The 20,886-nt window shown below is 38.5% G+C and overlaps 1 protein-coding gene across 2 annotated transcripts in view; it reads right to left on the reverse strand.

Annotated features, from left to right (window-relative positions):
* plxna1b (plexin A1b) overlaps positions 1-13,082 on the reverse strand; it is a 141,746-nt gene extending 128,664 nt beyond the window's left edge. For both annotated transcript variants that reach the window (XM_084425103.1, XM_084425102.1), the window contains exon 1: positions 12,937-13,082. The gene's annotated coding sequence lies outside the window, so the exon portion shown is untranslated. The remainder of the gene's footprint in view (positions 1-12,936) is intronic.
* Between the last annotated feature and the right edge of the window lie 7,804 nt (positions 13,083-20,886).

Here is a 20,886-nt window from a genome sequence, read left to right on the forward strand (position 1 = left end):
CATCATTCTGTCTGGACTGAACAACACCGCAGACAAAGTCAGTTTATTCAGAATCAATAATAAGCTGATCTCACTGTATGCAAACAACCACAGGAGTGTTGACCGAGACTAGTTTCCCAGCTCTCCTCACGAACCGTGTTTCTGTGGGGGTGTGTGTGTGTTTGTGTGTTTGTAGAGCAGCCGCCAAAGACTGACAGATTTGGCCTGGTTCTTTGTTTCCGTCTGGCTCTGCCCGTTTCTCCGATCTCCTGAGAGCGTCAGATGACGAGAGCCGAGGGAGCGAGAGGGAGCGACCGGGTCACGGCGAGAGAAACATGTTCCGTTGTAAACCAGGACGATCCCACATCAGATCATCCGACCAGATGTATGACATTCCCCGGCCGTGAGAAACAGAGCGAGAGCGAGAGAAAACAACAGGGTGGAAGATCTTCCTGTTAACATTCTTCATGTGTAATAAGCAGAATGAAATTTGATTACTCATCAATGACTTGGAATAAAAGATCTGGAGAGAACAGAACACAACCCTGACCAATCAAACTCTATTATATTCCATGTCTTCATTATTTCCATGACAACAACTTTCTAAAGCAGAAAAAGTTTTAAAAGGTTTTTAAAAAGTTTTCACATTTTAAGTGTAACAAAACTTCAAATGAAATGCAATTATTAAACTGAAAACAATTTACAATATTTAATAATTCTACAAACTTTAAATTACGACAATTCAATTATTTTATACAAAATAAATTAATTAAACATTAAATTATATATTACTATCAAAATAAATAAAAATTGTTTAAATTACATTTTTATTTCATTTTATTTATTATTTATTTTATATATTTATTTCAATTTTTTTATTTCAATTTTACTATTTTATATTATATTTCGTTTTTTATTTTATATTTAATTTTTTTATTTTATATAATATTACATTTTATTTTTATTATATTATATTTTATGTTATATATTTATTTTATTTTATATCTTTATATTATATTATATTTTTATTTTATTTTATGTTATATCTTTATTTTATTTTACATTATATCTTTATTTTATTAGGAAGGAGAAAATCCTCTTCCCACCATTTAATTAACTTTTCTGCGGACATAACCAAGGCCATGTGGTCAGAAAATATACTAACCAATAATAATAATAATAATAATAATAATAATAATAATAACAGCCTTTTCATGATTCAATCAAATCAGAATATAAGTGTGATGTAAAACCTGACTGACATACAAATCCTAACCAACTCACACAACCTCCATGTCTATATATCATCTGGGCATCCTAATTAAAACATTTTAAAAATAACTTTTCCCATTTGTTTTGCTCAAAACTGTACATCTATAAAAGGATTTGCACCTGATAGAACTGCACGACATTGAACAAAAGTGCGATAACTCATTAAACAATGCGATATTCAATATGCGATATGATAATGCTTAAAGTGTGCAATAAACTTAAATTATCTTCAAAATATATTTAAAATGATATAACCCACATGCGTGCTACAAACTTCTGAAAGTGAACATCAGTGTTTTACTGTAGCGTAAGAAGTGTTATTTTAACATCAGTGTAAACCTCGGGGGTCAGGGGTTCAGGTTATCCTACATTAGGGTTATTTAACTACACAAACTGAATAATCAAATGTAAAAATAAAACACTGCTTAGTTTTCACTGTATGAATTAAATATATATTGATTCTTATTAAAGCTTATAAAGTTATTCAGCCGAGAGTGAGGGATTTTCTCTTCGTCTTTTGTTCATGACTCCAGTTAGTGCAAGCCGTTGCGATATGCATATCACGATATATACATGCAATATTTCGATAACTTCGATATATTGTGCAGCCGTAGCACCTGATGATGAGCAACTGTCCACCAACATCCCATTTCCCACAAAAAACACAATAACGAACAAATTTCCATGAACCTCTTTGACAAGATGAACAGCCTCTCATTCAGCTGAACGGGTGAAGCCCAAATTAACACCGTTGTTGTAGTTCGACCCCTGCGTTCATTTGCATGAGTCGCTCACGTGGGATAAACATTTCCCTTCAGCGTATGTCACGGTCCGACCCGAGAGCACAACGCCACTACATTTCACTCGCAGCAAACAATGCGCCGCTGACTCTCTGACAAACACAAAAGCAGAGCAGACAAAGAGTGAGAGAGAGAGAATGAGAGGCAGATAGATGGATGAATGCGGGGCTTTTGAAGGGGTCGGGGGGAGGCGTGTGTGTGTGTGTGTGTGTGTGTGTGTATCGCCGCGTTCCTGACGGACACTGGACCGTTTCACGCATCACTGACCGGCACCATGGAAACACACCAGAGCAGGGCAGTGTGAAGAGAATCTGCAATAGTTTATACCACAATATAAACTTAGCAATAAAAGAAAAAAATCCAATAGGCCAACCTAGCAAAACAACTAGCTGTGGAAGCTCGTTTACGCCACAGAATAAAAAAGATAAGGTAATTGCAACTTTTTATCTCACAATTTCGAGTTTACATATAAAGTTAATATTGATACTTTATATTGCTTAAAAGTCACAATTGCGAGTTCTAAAGTCAGAATTATGTGATATAAAGTGGCAATTGCGTGTTATAAAGTCAGAATTGTGAGATAAAAACTCGCAATTATGAGAAATAAACTTGCAATTGTGACTTTGGCAGAATTGCATGTTCATATCTCGCAATTCTGACTTTATAACATGTAATTGGGAGATATAAAGTCAGAATTGCGTGATATACTCACAATTGCGAGTCATCAAAAAAAGTGTCAAAATTACACAATTCTCTATCTCGCAATTCTGAGAAATAAAGTCACAATTATCTTTTAAAATGTTTCATTCTGTGGCAGAAACAAGCTTCCATATCTAGCTTCTGTCTTGTGACATAAAAAAAAAAAAAAACACGTTATGCAGATGAATTTCCAGAAAAAAGCTATATTATTACATATGCCGTAACCATGTTAAGAGTCCAGCACTCTGTAAAGTCTCCTCCAGAGTCCAGCACATCCAGAAGACTGTCAATGAACTCAGAAGAGCATCAATTCATGTGTGAAAATGATTCTTCATGCTCCTCACAACCATTCTCTCACAGTATATATATTTATAGACATGGGAATATGACTTTGGTCAAACACACGCATGCCTGTCTCAGCATCACATGCTACTGGAATGATAGGAATGTGAAATCAGGATCCTTAAAAGGTGTAATGAAGTGTGAAATGACAACATTAACAGTCCAGAAATTACACTATCAACGCACACACAACAGCCTCTCTGACATCTGATACACTCATTGAAGGATTAAAGAAAGCATGAACTGTAATGTAGCTTTGGCCATCACACACACACACACACACACACAAACGCTCTGTTCTGAAGCAACATTACAAATCTTTACAGGTGTGTCATACGCCAAACGCTTAACATCCGTTCATATCGGATATGCATCTTTCACAGAAACAACTGCCATTGTAGGCTATAGACGGCTCACTAGAGCTAAGCAAATAAATAAGTGAAGAGAAAGCCGTTCAAACACACAGCCAACATGCAAACAACATTAATGCACACATTTATAATCCTCAGCTCTCCTATCAAGCAGCAGAACACGTGTAAACTTGCTCACAAGCCTCACAGTTTTAGATAAGTTTAGATTTTAGCCACAAAAAAGATTTGGAATATTGTTGTACAGGCTAATTATGGTGTTTTTGTCATTTTTGGAGCTTGGCATTAACGTTCCTTGTCTGGAAAACAGAAGCTTGAACATTCTAAAATCTCCTATTGGTGAAAATATAATATGATGACAGAACTGAAATGTTTTGGGTGAATTATTATTGCAAAGCGTTTGGGGCTGAATTACTCGCAGAAAACAGAAAAAGGAATTTGTATACAGTGCTGGCTTACGAACCCTGTAATAAAGCACCACTAGATATACAACCACTTAGTGCAATCAAACAAGACAAACACAGTATGGAGAGCACAAACGCAGTGGCTCATGGGAAGAAAACTGTTTGAGCAATGCCATAACTCAGCAAAGGAAATAAATCTCATTAGTTCTCACTGGAGCACGTTATAATTAAAACTACGTGTTGCAGTGTGTGTACATATGTCATTTGTAATTGAAACATTCGCATTAGAGGTTTGTTTCATGCTTTTTAGCAATTATAAACGCACTGAGTTGTATTAAATTAAAGCGAGTTTACTGCAGTGCAATACGTGGGCTCGCATTATTTACAAGCTGAGCTTAAGATACTGAATTATTTAAACGTCTGTGCAGTTAAAACTGCAGGAGCGCAGCCACAATACTGAGGAAAGAGAAATGTGTGTTTGAGTGAATGCGTGTGTGTGTGTGTGTGTGCGCAACATGCAGAGAAAGCAATGCCGCAGCGCTGTGTGAAGTCGCAGGGGAGAACAGTGCTGCGATTGGGATTCTCGACCGGTTCTGCTTCAGGACCCTGATTTTGCATTGAACATCAAAAGGTAAACATCTTTATAGAAGTGAAATGCAACCATTTTACCATGAACTGCGGAGGTCTGACAACACACACAACTTTTAAACAATTTCATGCTGTCCACAACCCATACACTCCTAAAAATGAAGGTTCTTTAGGCATGGATGGTTAGGCATGGAGAAACCCTGAGGTGAAAATCCAGCTTTTAATGTTGTTTATGTGTCTATGTGGTGTTTTTAATATGCTTTAAGACAAACCATGTGTAACTTCATAAGTCGACAGCATTGCTGAGTATTTCCTCCTTAAAACTGCAGTGAACCAAAGACAGTCTCAAAAACACGCTTTGAAATCGCTGGTGTTTCTGACGTCACAAACTACCTTGTAACCAATCAGATCAACGTGTGATCGTCAACCAGTGGCTCTCTGAGCTGAGTGAGTGAGTGGAGGCGGGGCTCATTTGCATATTCATTGAGGCAAGGGTGTCGAGTTACATTCAAGATATTTTAAGGCATAAAGAACTTTAAGCAAAAAACATTTAAATATGTCATTTTGGTGATCAAAGATGAGTTTTAAGGGATAAAATGATCGGCTACAGCGGGACTTTAACATCAGTCGAACTTTTCCTTTGCACAAAAGGTTCTTTAAAGTGGAAAAAGTTTCTTTAGAGTAGACAAGACAAAAAAAAATGGTTCTTTAGAGGAAGGGTTTTTGGCAACGCTGTGAAAAAAAAAAACATTTTTGGAAGCTTTATTTATAGGAGTGAATGGGTCACAACACACTAGTTGAGTTGAGAACCTCTGATCTTGTGATCAGTCCCAGATTGAAATTCACATCTCAATTCAGTCAACAATCCAAGAGCAAAAACAGGCAGAAAATACTGAGTAGAAAAGAAAACCATCTTGGAGAGGTCAGTCCTGCTGATTGCTGCTTTAGCAGCCGACTGCATTTAAAGGAGAAACATCTACCAGAAACACATCCAAAACACTGAGCGCGCACACACACACACACACAGGAGATAAGCAATGCGAGGAGTGAAGAAGAAAACAAGGGGGAGAAAAAGCAGAGTGAGTGGGAGGGATGAGAGAAGTCAAGTTGACCGAGAGAGAGAGAGAGAGAGACCGAGAGAGTGAGAGAGAGAGAGAGAGAGAGAGAGAGACCGAGAGTGAGAGAGAGACCGAGAGAGTGAGAGAGAGAGAGAGAGAGAGAGAGAGAGAGAGAGAGAGAGAGACCGAGAGTGAGAGAGAGAGAGAGAGAGACCGAGAGAGAGACAGTATGTATGACAATTTCCATTATTTGTGTGACACAAAAATGACTCACACAGCAGTAAACTCCAGTGCAATCGTTTGATTTTGTCGAAACAACACAAAAAGTATCGCCACGTCACATGCTGCAAAACACACAAACACAATCCCACACTGCAGGAAGATTCAGTCAGTCCTCCAGCTTTTGCTCTTTTCATTCTGTGTGCTGTTTAAACACACTCGAAAGCATTAAGGACTAGTTTAAGTGTCAACTCCATACGACCGAAAGAACACGTCGTTTTGTGTTTGAAAGCTGAAGTGTGTAACATTTTTCACTCAATTCCAGCTTAATAAACATAGACGACTTAAAGTAAACCGTTTGATTTGATTTCCCTGAGACGTGTAAACACGGCGCTCTGTGTGTTTGAGCCGCCCATCCAGTCTGACGCCGCAAGACCGACTCCACCAATGGCGTGAGGATACGTCTCAAAACACTCGTTCTTTAGCGATTACGTTTAGTGGCGCATAAGTCACACACTTCAGCTTTAAAGGAATAGTTCACTTATAAATGAAAAGTCTGTCATCATTTACTCGCCCTCAAGTTGTTCTAAACCTGTGTGAGTTTCTTTCTTCTGCTGAAAACAATAGGAGATATTTTGAAGAATGTCAGTAACCAGACAGTTTCTGGACCCCATTGACTTCCATTACAGGAAAAAAAATACTGTGGAAGTCAATGGGGTCCAAAAACTGTCTGGTTACTGACATTCTTCAAAATATCTCCTATTGTTTTCAGCAGAAGAAAGAAACTCACACAGGTTTCAAACAACTTGAGGGCGAGTAAATGATGACAGACTTTTCATTTTTAAGTGGACTATCCCTTTAAGTTTGCAACTACTCTAAACCCAAATAGCAGCCGACTCACCGCATGTGTCAGAGATCACAGATGCTGAGAAACAAACACACACTATCAACAACAAGAAAGCCAGAAATGAGCGACTGCCAATGAAAGAGTGCGAAGCTGGAGCCAGAATGCAAACAAACAAATGAACAAGCCAAAGTGGCAGTGATCCGCTTCCCACGTCTTTCAGCCGCTGTCTCATCTGGAATTTTGTTGGCTCTTTTTCCATTCTGTGCAAAGCCGACAGTTCGTCCTTCCTCTAAGTTGTTTGTTGACATGCAGTTATGAGTCAACTCTCGAATAGCTCAAGACTGGAATTACAGGAGGATAATCTCGTCACGGACGCACCTACTCTACGATTAGCGGTGTAAACTTGTGCGAAAAAGTCACCAGCGTTAGAAATACGAAACTGTGAGTCTTTAATAAATGTGCACAAGAGAACAAGCTCCTGTCTGAAGAGAAGAGATGGACCTGTTCACATTTATATGCACTCAAGTATAATCAGGAGAGCGGTTTGCTTGCAGGGTGTGACCGCAGCAATCGTCGGCCATTCCTGAAAAACAACTCATCCTAAATAACAGATGTCACACAGGAGACGGAGAGAGAGAGAGAGAGACAGAGTTAGAGAGAGAGACAGAGAGAGAGAGACAGAGAGAGAGAGAGAGAGAGAGACAGACAGACAGAGAGACAGAGTTAGAGACAGAGACAGAGAGAGAGAGAGTTAGAGACAGACAGAGAGAGAGAGAGAGCGGAGGCCCTTTGTAAAACAGTTGAAAGTGTTGCAGATGAAAATAAAACTGGAAAAAGCTGGATATTAATAATTTATAACTGTCAACTCAAAGTGTTCAATGCCATCCAAAGAAAAACCGCATCTTCCTGAAAGCTAGTTTCTGTTGCGGAGTTTTACTAAAGGTGATGAAACAAATGAAACTTTGGAAATGCTCGTTTTTCTTGTTCTGAATCAGATCTTCTCGTGCCATTCTTGATTCAAAGCACTTTAAAACGTAACATTATGCATTTCAAAGCAACGCCACATATCAACAGAACTCAAATGTTAGGAGTAATTTACAAAGACTGAAAGCTCGACTGCAAAGGTCACAGTGAATGTTTGCTGTGTCTACCGTGAGTCTTGACTGGAGTTTGTGGAACATTTGTCTGCATTTTAAAACATGATATCAGTGTCCTGAGAGTCTCCTGTATGCTGTGTTGACCATATGAGATGATAAATACAGAATGAGGCAGCCAATGTCAATGATTAAGATGTAAACATGCATGCAGAAGTTTAATATTTGAGAACAGAAACTGGCCATTATCCATCAACAAGTCCAGTTTGGTAAAGTTTTCAGCCAATGTCGATGATCTCAAAATGGGCAAATATCATCCGATTTATCAGTCTATCACTAGTAAGGATGCAAGCGAACGTGTCATTTCACGGCGGTCAGACTGTGCGACGACTGCCTGAAGGTTGGACAGAGTTAGCAGTGTCTGTGTGTGAGGAAGACCTCTCACTGTTTGCTCTTTAACAAACACAGGAACAGCTAGACCTCTTAAATGCTTTTTAATATCACCACTGGCCTGAGGACGAGAGAACGAGAGAGAGAACGAGAGAGAGACAGAGAGAGAGAGAGAGAGAGAGAGAGAGAGAGAGAGAGAGAGAGAGAGAGAGAGAGACACAGAGAGAGAGAGAGAGAGAGAGAGAAAGAGAGAGAGATTTCTGCATTATAATCCTTTTTATTTTATTTTATTTTATTTATTAATCTTTGTTTACTCTATTATTATTGTTTTATGTTATCAGTATTATTTTTGTATATATACTTTTTTTATTTAACTATTATTATAATTTTGTGTACTAAATGTTCTAAATCATTTTCTATGTTGTTTTGATGCTTTGGCAATACAAAATGTATTTTTTTGTCATGCCAATAAAGCTTTCTGAATTGAATTGAATTCAGAGAGAGAGAGAGAGAGAGAGAGAGAGAGAGAGAGAGAGAGAGAGAGAGAGAGAGAGAGAGAGAGAGAGAGAGAGAAACATGTTGCATACTTTTTCTTCTTCCTTTAAACTTAAGGAATCCCTATATTTTCCCTTTTTCACGTGGGATTTACCATGTAATCAGCTCAATCAGAACATGCTTATTTAAGAAATGCAGTTAAAAACTACATAACAGCTAAAGTTTACTTTGATTTGCTTGAGAGCCTTGATATGTCTCTGGAGTCACATTCCCTGATCAGATATCACACTTTACATCACACTAACACAACATATACCTTTCCTATTATAGAGCATGAGAGACCAATAGATCTTCAGGAGACATAGACCGCATTTACATTACATGGTTCAAGTGACCCAGTTCAGATTTTTTCCTCCCATGTGGCATAGATTGGAAATGACCCGTGAACATATAAGCAGGAAAAAAGCACATGGATCCAGATATTCCCAGACCAGTTTCAGGCCTCATTCATATTTACATTCTGCATGATATACGTGCGTTTGCGTCTGCCATGTAAGCGGACATATGGGATATTCTCCTGTCAATGCGAATCGCACGTCATTGGAAAAGCAACGTGGCGAATGACGTCAACTCCGGTGGACACCAACCGCGATCACATGACAACAAGGGCTCTCCTCTTTTTTTCTCCGCCTAAAGAGACCGATGTTTTCCTGACCTTTAAAGGGATACTCCACTTTTTTTGGAAATAGGCTCATTTTACAGCTCCCCCAGAGTTAAACAGTTGAGTTTTACCGTTTTCGAATCCATTCAGCCGATCTCCGGGTCTGGCGGTACCACTTTTAGCATAGCTTAGCATAGATCATTGAATCGGACAGGACCATTAGCATCTCTCTCAAAAAAAATGACCAAAGAGTTTCGATATTTTTCCTATTTAAAACTTGACTCTTCTGTAGTTACATCGTGTACTAAGACCGACGGAAAATGTAAAGTTGTGATTTTCTAGGCTGATATGGCTAGGAACTATACTCTCATTCCTGCGTAATAATCAAGAAACTTTGCTGCCGTACCATGGGAGTTGTAAAATGAGCCTATTTCCAAAAAAAGTGGAGTATCCCTTTAAAGATGGTGCAGAAAGCAAAAGCTTGTATTATCATTTCATCTGCGTCCATTTCAAATTGCACCATATTTACTTCCTTTTTGGCCTTTCACCCCTATGAAAATTATCCATGTTTTTTTTGGTGGACTGATTACCATTTGTATAACCAGAGTTTAACTACAAAAAACATGGTTAAACTATGGTTAGTGTTGCAAAACCATGGTTAATGTGGGATGCCATTTATAGTAACCATGTTTTTTTTGCTTTATTAGTAGTAAATCCATGGTTAATTTTCATAAGGGTTTGTCAGTATTTCTACATTGGGTTGTTTTGCCAAGTGTACAGTGTAAATGCAGATATCAAATATGGGTCACTTTTAAAAGATGTGAGCTGCTCATCAAAAAATGTGGATAGTGTCAACAAATTGGAATTTGGCAGCAAGACCTGCAGTGTAAATGCGGCCATAGAGACTTCTTTCAGTCATATTTTGGGACTTTAAACCATTGCGTGATAGACTGGCAAGGCGGCACACAAACGTTTACCCAGCACCATTTGAGAGACTAGCAGAGAGAGAGATTATAAATAGAAGTCAAACAGAGGGTGAGCTATGGGCCACAGAATGCCACAATTATGAGCTTTCATGCTGGAGCCTGGGATGTTGACAACGCAAGAGGAGCACAAAATATACAAAGGGGAGTTTCTTGCAGTTGAATACCAGCAAATAATGCATGGTACTGCCATTGGTTTTGGGGCATCTGAGTGTATTATCCATGTAAACACCATCGATAATTGTCCAGCACCATATTAAATCCATTACCATTTGATACAATCACAGTGCCATGGTGGTGTAAATTGTAAAGCAGCAATCTTGCCAAGATTGTATCTCTCTCACCCACACATTTGTTAATCTTCCATGTGGCCAAATTTATTTCACATTTCCACTCATCATAATCTATAACAAAAACAATAGCCTGACTCTCTCCCTTTGTGCCCAATTTACTGCAGTGCTTGTATCTTTCGCTCCATAATTATGTCCCCACTCATGCGATTTATTTCCAATCATTTTTGTCTTGCTGAGATAAATTATTTTGGTAAAGGAGCTAATCTTGGTCATTATTTTTGCTGTGGGCCTGAGCAAAACCAGTCATGCTAGTGGGGAGGGGAAGCCTGCATGGCATATGTTCTACTGCAGCTAGCGGGGCAGTTAGCATCCAAACTCCACACATTCGACCCTTTTCACATTTGTGAACATTTCACGTTTGTCAGAAGCGGAAGTCTTCCTAGTTGGGTAAACTTCTACAGTGGTGAATAAGAGAATACATTGAATATATTTTTCTTGTTCCGATTTGCTCAAACAACAAAAGACTCCCACAGTAATGGTTACACAACTTTCAAAAGAGGACAAAATAGAGAGATTGATAACGGCAGCCAGATGAGAGAAAGATGTCAACTAAACACCTTCACAGTATTAACCATTTAAAAAAATATATATATTTTTGATTTTTGAAGTAAAGGCAATATAATACAAAAGTGTTATAAATGTACATACATTAAAATATATATATATTAAAACTTTGCAGGATCTACGATGCTGATGACCGTTAAAACGCGTCATCGCTGTCTGTGAAAGGCGCGAATCTGTGTAACGGATTTTCACGGTAAAAGATATGCTTCAGTGTTACAGGTCTTTTCTGAGGTACTGTTTGCTTGATACTACAAGTAAATATTCTAGACTGTGTGTGTGGTCTAAGAAACCTCAAACTCTACCTAATTTTAATGGGAATTGCTTGATAACACGTTTCAAAAGTCCTTTGACGGTTTGAATCTGGGACTACAATCGTACATGACTACAATAGCATTCAATGTGAATTTCATTCATAATGCACATCCTAAAAGGAGGGTAATGGCTTTAACTCGCTGACCCACGGGGCCCGAAGTCGTTTTTTATAGGCAAACCGTGAGATTATTCCCGTTAGGGTTGTGTTGGGAGTCCTCTTTCTAAACAAACGATTCCCTCACGCCTGATGAAACATTCCCAATTTCCATCTGAATGTCCGTCACGCTCCTAACCGTCACGTCGTGATAACAATGGGAAAGACAAGGACCATGAATAGTCGTCTGATATGTCGAGACCAATCCTTTTTCTAAGGTCTATTTCTTAAACCCCAGAAGAACCATCAGTAACCAAAATCCCACCAGTCCACGATCATTAAAAAGCCTGCGCGAGCTCAATGGTCATGTAGGGGCAGATGACGTCTGCCAACTTCTTAGAATGGTTTATACATGGTTTTCATGCCGCACTGGATCACATACATGCATGCATGCATGCATACATACATACATACTGAATGAATGAATGAATGAAGACCAAGAAAATGGACAGTATGTGTAGACGCCTTCGCACACACCCACGGACAGCAGAAACCTTCAGATGCACCGCAGCAACAGCTTCCATAACCAGTTCTGCTGTTAACGCCCTTTTAACACAACACATCGAGACTAATCATTTATAAATCAATTAGCCTATCGATTTTTACCAAAAGCAACATGTGGTCCTGTGAGATGAGGGTGCCTCTTAAAGCTGGATGGAGAAACAGGAGGGGTAGTTTAAAAATAGCCCCTTTCACAACATAGGGTTCCGAGACCGTTTTCAAATCGCGCTTTATAATTGTGTGCGAATTTCTCAAAAACGCCTTTGTAATGTCCGTTTCTTATCGGTCTCAGTAACTTTGACCTAACCCTATACCAGCACAACCCGTCACCATGCCGCTTGCTGTTGTTCTTTGGGATCTAAATGCTTTGACACAAAGCAGTTAACCACCACGACCCGAGTTTGTTGAACTCCTCCACAACTGGTTTGGAAAGTATGCAAACCGGATCAAGTAGCCGAAACAAAACCGATACATTTGATACTGTAACACTTCCATTCAGCCGGAGCGTTCGAGGAAATGTAATCGGTAATAAATTCCCAAGCCTTACATTCCAGGATACGCGCTTGTAAAAATGTACTTCAAACAGCCAGCAAACGACATCCAAATGTTTGCAAAGCCTCTAAATGTGATCAATACTGAAAAAAGAGAACAAGTCGAACGCTTGGTGCTTAAAGTTTTATACGTGGTCTTTGGATAGTGTAAAAGCCGAATGCTGGTTTCCGCACTTAAACACCACAGCAATGCTTAAATTACACACTACACGAGTCTAGTCTCAACACAGCTTTCCCCAAACTACTCGCATTTCTGACTGCTTTACCTTTGACAGTTTTGATATTCCCTTTGTGGTACTTACACGTTCGAGTGATCCTTGGATGGCATGTCCTGGTCATAGTTAAATTCCCAAACTCGCTGAAATATCCCGTTCCGTGGCGCGACAGGAATGCGTTCTGAGCGCGAGCAGCTTCGATCTGACTGAGCAGCGCGAGCACGGACTGCACTGGAAACGATCAATCACGCGCGGAGTGCGCGCCCGGTTACTCTATAGCGCCACCGCGCGGCGTGCACAGACACGACACTCTACACTTTCTTGTGAAGTTGAAGTTTAGTGGTCAAATCAGTTTGATCCCAACATTAAACACAACACTGTATAGTGTATAAAATGCAATACCTTTAAGTTTAACTTTAAACATCAGGGCCTCTCCATGGATGCAGTTTAAAGACCTATTTTTACTCTCTTGCGTCCGAGTGATGTTGTGTATGCATTTTAAATTAGTTGGTGTTCTGCGTTATGTTTGTATGTATATACATTGAATGATTGTGATACTTAATTTTTATCTCCATTTCAGTTTTTTCTTTGTTTTCTCTTTATTTTATTTTTATTTATTTATTCTATTGTATTGTAAAGCACTTAGGATCAACTAGAGTTGTGTTAAACTTGTGCTCTATAAATAAAACTTGACTTGACAATACAGAAAATGCAATAATATTTTATAAACAATCATGCCTTTTAGCACAACTTTCTTGTGAAGTTGAATTTAGTGGTCAAATCAGTTTGATCCCAACATTAAACACAACACTGTATAGTACATTGTAATATGCAATACAGAAAATGCATTAATATTTTTATAAACAATGCATATGATATAAACAATGCAAAAGCACAATACAGCAAAACAAAATTATTGGAAAAAGTCGGAACCTCAGAAGTTTTTGTTTCACTTTACAGGACAGCAATCATATTGATGCTTCTGTATTATCAGTGGCATAAAACCATTGTAAACTCGCTTATGCTAAAAGCATTAACATATATAACATTAATGTTATGGAGTTAAGTGTGTGTTTGTGAGAGCATGATTACTTGAATAGAGAACAAAAGCTCTCTCAGGCCACAGAGTCGATTGATCCGCTGGTGGTGACATCTCTTCACTCCACAGACTCACAAACATTGTGTGAATGCAAGCAAGCATGCAATTATAAGTATTTGTCAATATAAATAGTTCATACAAAACAAATACAGATTCATACAAATGCTACAAAAAGGCTGGAGCTGCAACAAAGCCAGATCTTGATCGATATCACCTTTCATATGATTTATGTCTTCCTGACAGTCTTTTATTCTTTCATGTCTTTTTTTTAAAAACCCTCGCCAAACCACATCAAAGCCTCTGTGTTCATATCGGCCAGAAAAAAAGGAAATCACTTTAATGACTTGTCTAAGCATATAGGTCATATCTGGCCAGCATCTGGTTCTCAGTCCGTGCTGCTCATAATCACTTAATAAAACAACATTAATATGCATGAGTTCATTTAATCAGGTCACTTGATAAATGACAGCACAACAACAGGGTTTTTTATGATGTAATATAATGTACCTCAGCACATGCACTAACTGACTGGTCATCCCTCAATAAAGTGTTCAGTCTCTGTTCGTCTGAATCCTGTTAGAGGCGAAGCCACATGGCAAGGATTGGCAACCCTGCTGGGATGAGATTAGACAAGCTATTAAAACACACACACACACACACACACACACACACACACACACACCAGACCATGTTAGTACAGCCATCCACCACATTCCACTACTTAAAGACTTCAGCCATAAGGAGATTAACAACTCTGTTTTCTGCACAGGTGTCATATGGACATCCAGAGGCACAGGAGTCATTTATTTACACTGGACGAGCTCAGGAATGAATCTCACACAGAAGAAGATCTTCAGTTCTCCTAGTGTGTTACAGTGAGTGGTTATTGCAGACAAGTAAGGTTAGATCTGGAGCGACTTACGAAGCACAATTTAAAAAGTACCAAAATTGAAACCAGCAACACTTGTGGAAAGGGGGAACTTTAATAAATTCCATAAATTGCCAAGGCGTTTCGGGTTAAGAGTCTTCTTTAGGATATACAACAGACACAATGCACGCTATGAACGCTGTGTGACGTCTTGAGTGGAGCTTGAACACTTCCCATAACACCAGATGTACTCATTACATCATAAGACGAATGGCATCTACACTATTAGTCTCTCTGTTTATCCTGAGGTTTACCGTAGTCTGCCGGATCCGGGCTGGATGTGCCTAAACACGACCACAACGCAGCCCTGAAGTGTCAGCAGAGACCGGGTCTACTAGACTATCCTCTTCACTTTCCCTCTGTACAGATAAAAACATTAGCACATGGGTTCGCGGAAACCGCACAAAACCGCTCTATTATGCAGGCCAGACAGGGAATATGGCAATATCACTTTGTAAAGACAGACTACGCTCATACCGTACGCATTCAAACAAGCATGACACTAAACACACAATACACATGTGCATGCAGTCACCGTTTCACAGATTCACGATTTTGAAGTTTACACGGAGATGATAACAGTATCGTCTTCAAAACTTGTTTTCAAAAACTTGCACTTTGAAACCTATATATACTTAAATTACACTTAAGTGTACTTGACTTATACTGAGAGAAAAGTCCAAGTATATTTCAAAGTTTGCGTTCTCAGGCCACGCCGCTGTTGTGTAAATGAATGTTGAGTGTTCTGTTTTCTGTTGAAAACTAATGATTAATAACTAATGATTTTTTTTACAATGGAAATGAATCGATCAAAAAATGACTTAAACTGGACAATGACTTTCTTCTAGAGCTGCTGAACAGCCAAACAATATCTGATCCATTCATTTCCTATTATCACTGTAAATCTGCTCTAAATTCTTAAAGTGTTCATGCATTGTGTCTGTTTATACCCTGAAGATTTGGTAATTTATAGAATTTATTTAAGTTCTCATTCGTCCTTCTTTGCAGACAGCAATAGCATCATGCTTTCTCACAGCGTTTACTCGTGCAACAGTATAGGCCTATATGGTGTTATTATTATATTCGTTTTGTCTGTTATACATACAATTTTGCTTTATTAAAATGATTAGCCTTATATTAGGCTTGACTGCAACCAGAAACCTCTCATAATCAAAGTAAAGAAAACATTCCCACTCCACCAACCAACCAGTCATACTGGATTTCTAACTGCAAAATCGACAAAATCCAGGGAACAGACAATGGCAGACGTTGGAAAGATGTTATCAAGTTAAATAAGACACTTTGTTTACTACTTGACAAGAATGATTGTTTCCTAAAATTGCTTTGAGAATTTTAATGCCAATTCTTAATGTTTACGTTTCAGCTTTTTCAGTACAAGGTAATTTTACTTTATTTGTGCAAAACCTAATTCATATGTGCTATTTAATCTTTGCTATTTCAGTCTCCAGCATTTCTGACAGCACAGTGATGCTCATCTCACCTGTTTCTTGTGATTTCACCTGTTAAATACTTTGCATGTTTCTCTAATGCACCGTGAAGTCATGTATGGAAACACTGCGATGTGAAGCCTTCTTCTCTGGTTTGAGGGTCGTTGCGTTCTTTGGTTTCAGATTACATTCGGCCTCTTGTCTCTCTGGAATTTCAATTGACTATTTTGGCTCTGACCTCGGACCGTTCATGTTTACGGTCTTTGCATTATGACTGGAGCTGAGCTTGTTAAAGAGTCCAAGGCACTTGTTTAACCTTGTAATTGCCCATATACCTAATAAAAGACCTTATAAAAAAGTTTGCCACGTCCACACACACACACACACACACACACAGTTCCTGTGGAATCACGGTTATGTTGGCTGAGACATTTAAACCTCAGTCACTGATGGCTTCCTTTGAGACCTATACAATCACATATAATTCCATCAGCTCAGCTAAGAGACAACACACACTCGAGTCGAGTTACAGAGCTTTTGATCACAGCTTCAGATGCCCAGAATATGTTCATCATGAGTCTATCCTGGAGTCTCAAACAGTGTAAGGGTTTGTCTTGCACTGTAAAAAATTCTGTTAAATGAACGGTATAAAAACGGAAGCTGTGGTTGCCAGAAATTTACCGTAGAAAAATACGGTAGCAACATTTTAGGTTTTACAGACTTAACTTAAATTTACAGTAATAAACCGTATTTCATTATTATATGTACCGTTAGATCACAGTTATTTACCGTATATAGTACGGAAACTTTATTAACCAATTAACATTTTTTTATTTTTTTTAGGTATTTTACCGTTAAAATCACAATAATTTTTTACAGTGGAATACTTGAGTAACATATTTGAATCATATTGTTTATGGTTATTTTGATTTTAGAGATTGATTTTTGCTCAACCTATGTTTATTTTCCTTTAAACAGCTGCTTTTCTGAGAATGACTTCTGTTGTGTCACGTGACAATTTGACGGGTTTTCCCATTGAGCGTTTGGTTTTCTCACCACTAACCCGTGCAAGGCCTCAGACTGCTTGTTCATTAGATGTCTTTACTTACATAAACCCACAGTGAAACATTTACCATGAATTTATCTTAATTGAATAAATCGGTCCTTATTATCGAATGACAGCTGAACAGAAGACTGCTGAATGCTGATGCTTTTAAACTGATGAATATTTCTGAGCTTTTCTCCTCGGATGTCTTCTCATCTTCACTGATTAAAAGATCTTGGATATTAAACCCAATTAAAGCTAAAGACATGTCCAATGGTTCTGTGTGTGTGTGCGTGCATGGGCGCGCGCGTGTGTGTGTGTGTGTGTGTGGAGACATATCCAGTGGTTCTTCTGATATTTAAACCACAACTGATGATTCACTGAGATGTTTTTGTGTAGTCTGATGCTTATTAGGGATGCAAGTATGAAAGCTTGTTTCCGCCACAGAATAAAACAGTAGCTGCACGGGTCTCGAGCTGTCTGGCAGACATCTCCACATGGATGAAGGAACATCACCTGCAGCTCAACCTGGCAAAGACTGAGCTGCTCGTCCTCCCTGCCAATCCGTCTCTACAGCACGACTTCACCATCCAGCTTGATTCATCATCAATCACCCCATCAAGGTCGGTCAGAAATCTGGGAGTAACGTTTGATGACCAGCTGACCTTCACAGATCACATTTCAAAGACAGCTCGATCATGCAGGTTTGCGCTGCACAACATCAGGAAGATCAGGCCTTTCCTAACTGAGCACGCAACACAACTCCTCGTCCAGGCCCTGGTCATTTCTAGGCTTGACTACTGCAATGCTCTTCTGGCCGGACTTCCAGCATGTGCTACCAAACCTCTTCAGATGATCCAGAATGCTGCAGCTCGTCTTGTCTTCAACGAGCCCAAAAGGGCCCACGTCACTCCTCTGTTAATCTCTCTGCACTGGCTACCTCTCGCTGCTCGCATCAAGTTCAAGGCATTGACGCTTGCTTACAGATCTATCACAGGCTCAGCTCCCTCCTACCTTCACTCACTCCTACGAGTCTACATCCCCACCAGACGCCTACGATCAATCAACAAACGACGTCTCGTGGTTCCATCACAGAAAGCCACAAAATCACTTTCCAGATCATTCTCATTCACAGTTCCATGCTGGTGGAACACTCTCCCCACCCTTATCCGGAATGCTGAATCCCTGACAACATTCAAAAAACAGCTGAAAACCCATCTCTTCCATGAGCACCTAAACTCATAAAAAAAAAAAAAAAAAAAAAAAAAAAAAAACCTTTCCCTTAAAATCCCACTTATCATGCTTATGCTACTCTGAATAATGCCTGAACTTCGTATTCTGAACACTTCTTGCGTTGTTGTCTTTTGCCTCTTCATGATGACTCGCTTAATTTAGTCCTGATTTGTAAGTCGCTTTGGATAAAAGCGTCTGCTAAATGACTAAATGTAAATGTAAATGTAAAATGTAAATGTAAAACATTTTAAAAGATAATTGCGACTTCTTATCTTTATTTGACTTTATTTCTCAGAATTGCGAGATATAAAGTCAGAATTGCGTGAAATAAAGTCGCAATTGCATGTTATAAAGTCAGAATTGCGAGATATAAAGTCAGAATTGCGTGAAATAAAGTCGCAATTGCATGTTATAAAGTCAGAATTGCGAGATATAAAGTCAGAATTGCGTGAAATAAAGTCGCAATTGCGTGTTATAAAGTCAGAATTGTGAGATTAAAAAGTCGCAATTACCTTTTTTATTTTCCCTCTGTGGCGGAAACAAGCTTCCATATGAACATTTTGTCCAATACCGATGATCATTTATATTTTAAAGCTAATAACCGATATATTGGCAGATAAATCTAAATCCAACTTTTTTATATAATTTTTGAGAGCCTGATTACAAAAACAAAAGTCTCACCATCCCAAGCACACAATTATAATGTTCTCATTATAATGTTAAGTAGCCGATATGACAGATTTGTGCTGCACATGTTGCACTGAACCGTATTTCCCTTTACAGTTTTTTACGATTGCTATGACAGATTTTTCAATACTTTTAACAATTTTCCAAAACTCTTAACACAGTTAGCACTACATCCGTCTGTGTAAGCTATACTATTAACACATTTCTTGTTGCTTTAACACAAAATGCATACAATTAACACAAATTTAAAATGCTTGAACTTCTTTTACACACAAGCTCAAACAAGACCAAAACAATGGATTTTTACTGCCAAATTTACCAATGCTTTAATACTGTATGTCAGAACAGATAACACCATGCTCTAAACCTAACCTTACAGGCTAAAGTCAAGGTAAACAGCTGCTTATATTGTGAACTGAAACACAAATATATCCCCTGTATTTTATTCCATTGCTACTGAGAAACAGCTGATTGAAGTTATGCAAATATGGGACAATGTGCATGGCATTCCACCATTCCCGTGCAGTCACAGCCTGGTTTGACGCCCATCAGAGGATGATGTCCATTTTCCTTGCCCCTTACTTCCCTTTCCTCAACCCCATTGAGGAGTTTTCTCAGCCTGGAGATGAAAGGTTTTTGACCATCGTCCACAGGACCAAATGTCCCTCCTGTATGCAAAAGATGCTGCATACCAAGACATCACAGCTGAACACTACCAGGATAAGGCAAGCCAGAAGATTCTTCCCAAGATGCCTTGCCAGGGAAGATATCAGGTGTGATGTGGATGAGAACGTGGACAAACGCAGAAGACCGCGCAGATTAGAAGATGGCTTTTTCTGTTTGTATATTTTGTATTTTCACATACAGTAATACTGTAAATGGCAGCTATATTGCATATTTTTGTTATCTTGCAGAAATGTCCTGTTGCAAATAAAGCCGTTACTGCAGCAATTCTGTCTCTGCCTTCTTTTTTTCATAAACCATACATTCTATAAAGCTACTCTAAGAAGGGGCATTTATTTTGTTGTATTGAATTTCTGCTGCAAAAAACAACAACAAAATGCATGCATTTACATTACAAACAAAACAAAAATGTAGAGAGACTTAGAAAAAAAAAAAACTGCAGTGCAAAACACAATCTATGATCAATACAATATACTGTCTGTTGTATAAGGGCAGACCTGACACATGTAAAATAATGCAGTTTCTGTAATTTCAGCTGATGATAGTGTTTTTTTGTCATTGTGTTATGATTGACTAAATGTTCCTGTTGGAAGAGAACATGTGTTAGTGTTTTGAATAATTATTTGATTTTGAAACATGTTTGCAGTGTTTTGTTAGACGTAGTGTATTGTGTTAGTGTATTATTGTATTTTGAAAATTAGTTTTGGAGTTTAGTTTACAATGTGTGATATTGAGCATGAAATTAACCGTTTTGCCAATTGTGTGTTTTAGGTGTGTTGGTGCGTTAAGAGTTTAGGAAACTTGTTAAATGTATTGAAAAAACTGTCATAGCGATTATAAAAAACTGTAAGAAGTGATTTCAATCATATTTCAAGCAATTTAAAACCATCATGGTAAATCTGAAGTGTCTCAG

The sequence above is a fragment of the Rutilus rutilus genome (genome assembly GCF_951802725.1).
Source record: "Rutilus rutilus genome assembly, chromosome: 12".
Classification (NCBI taxonomy): Eukaryota; Metazoa; Chordata; class Actinopteri; order Cypriniformes; family Leuciscidae; genus Rutilus; species Rutilus rutilus.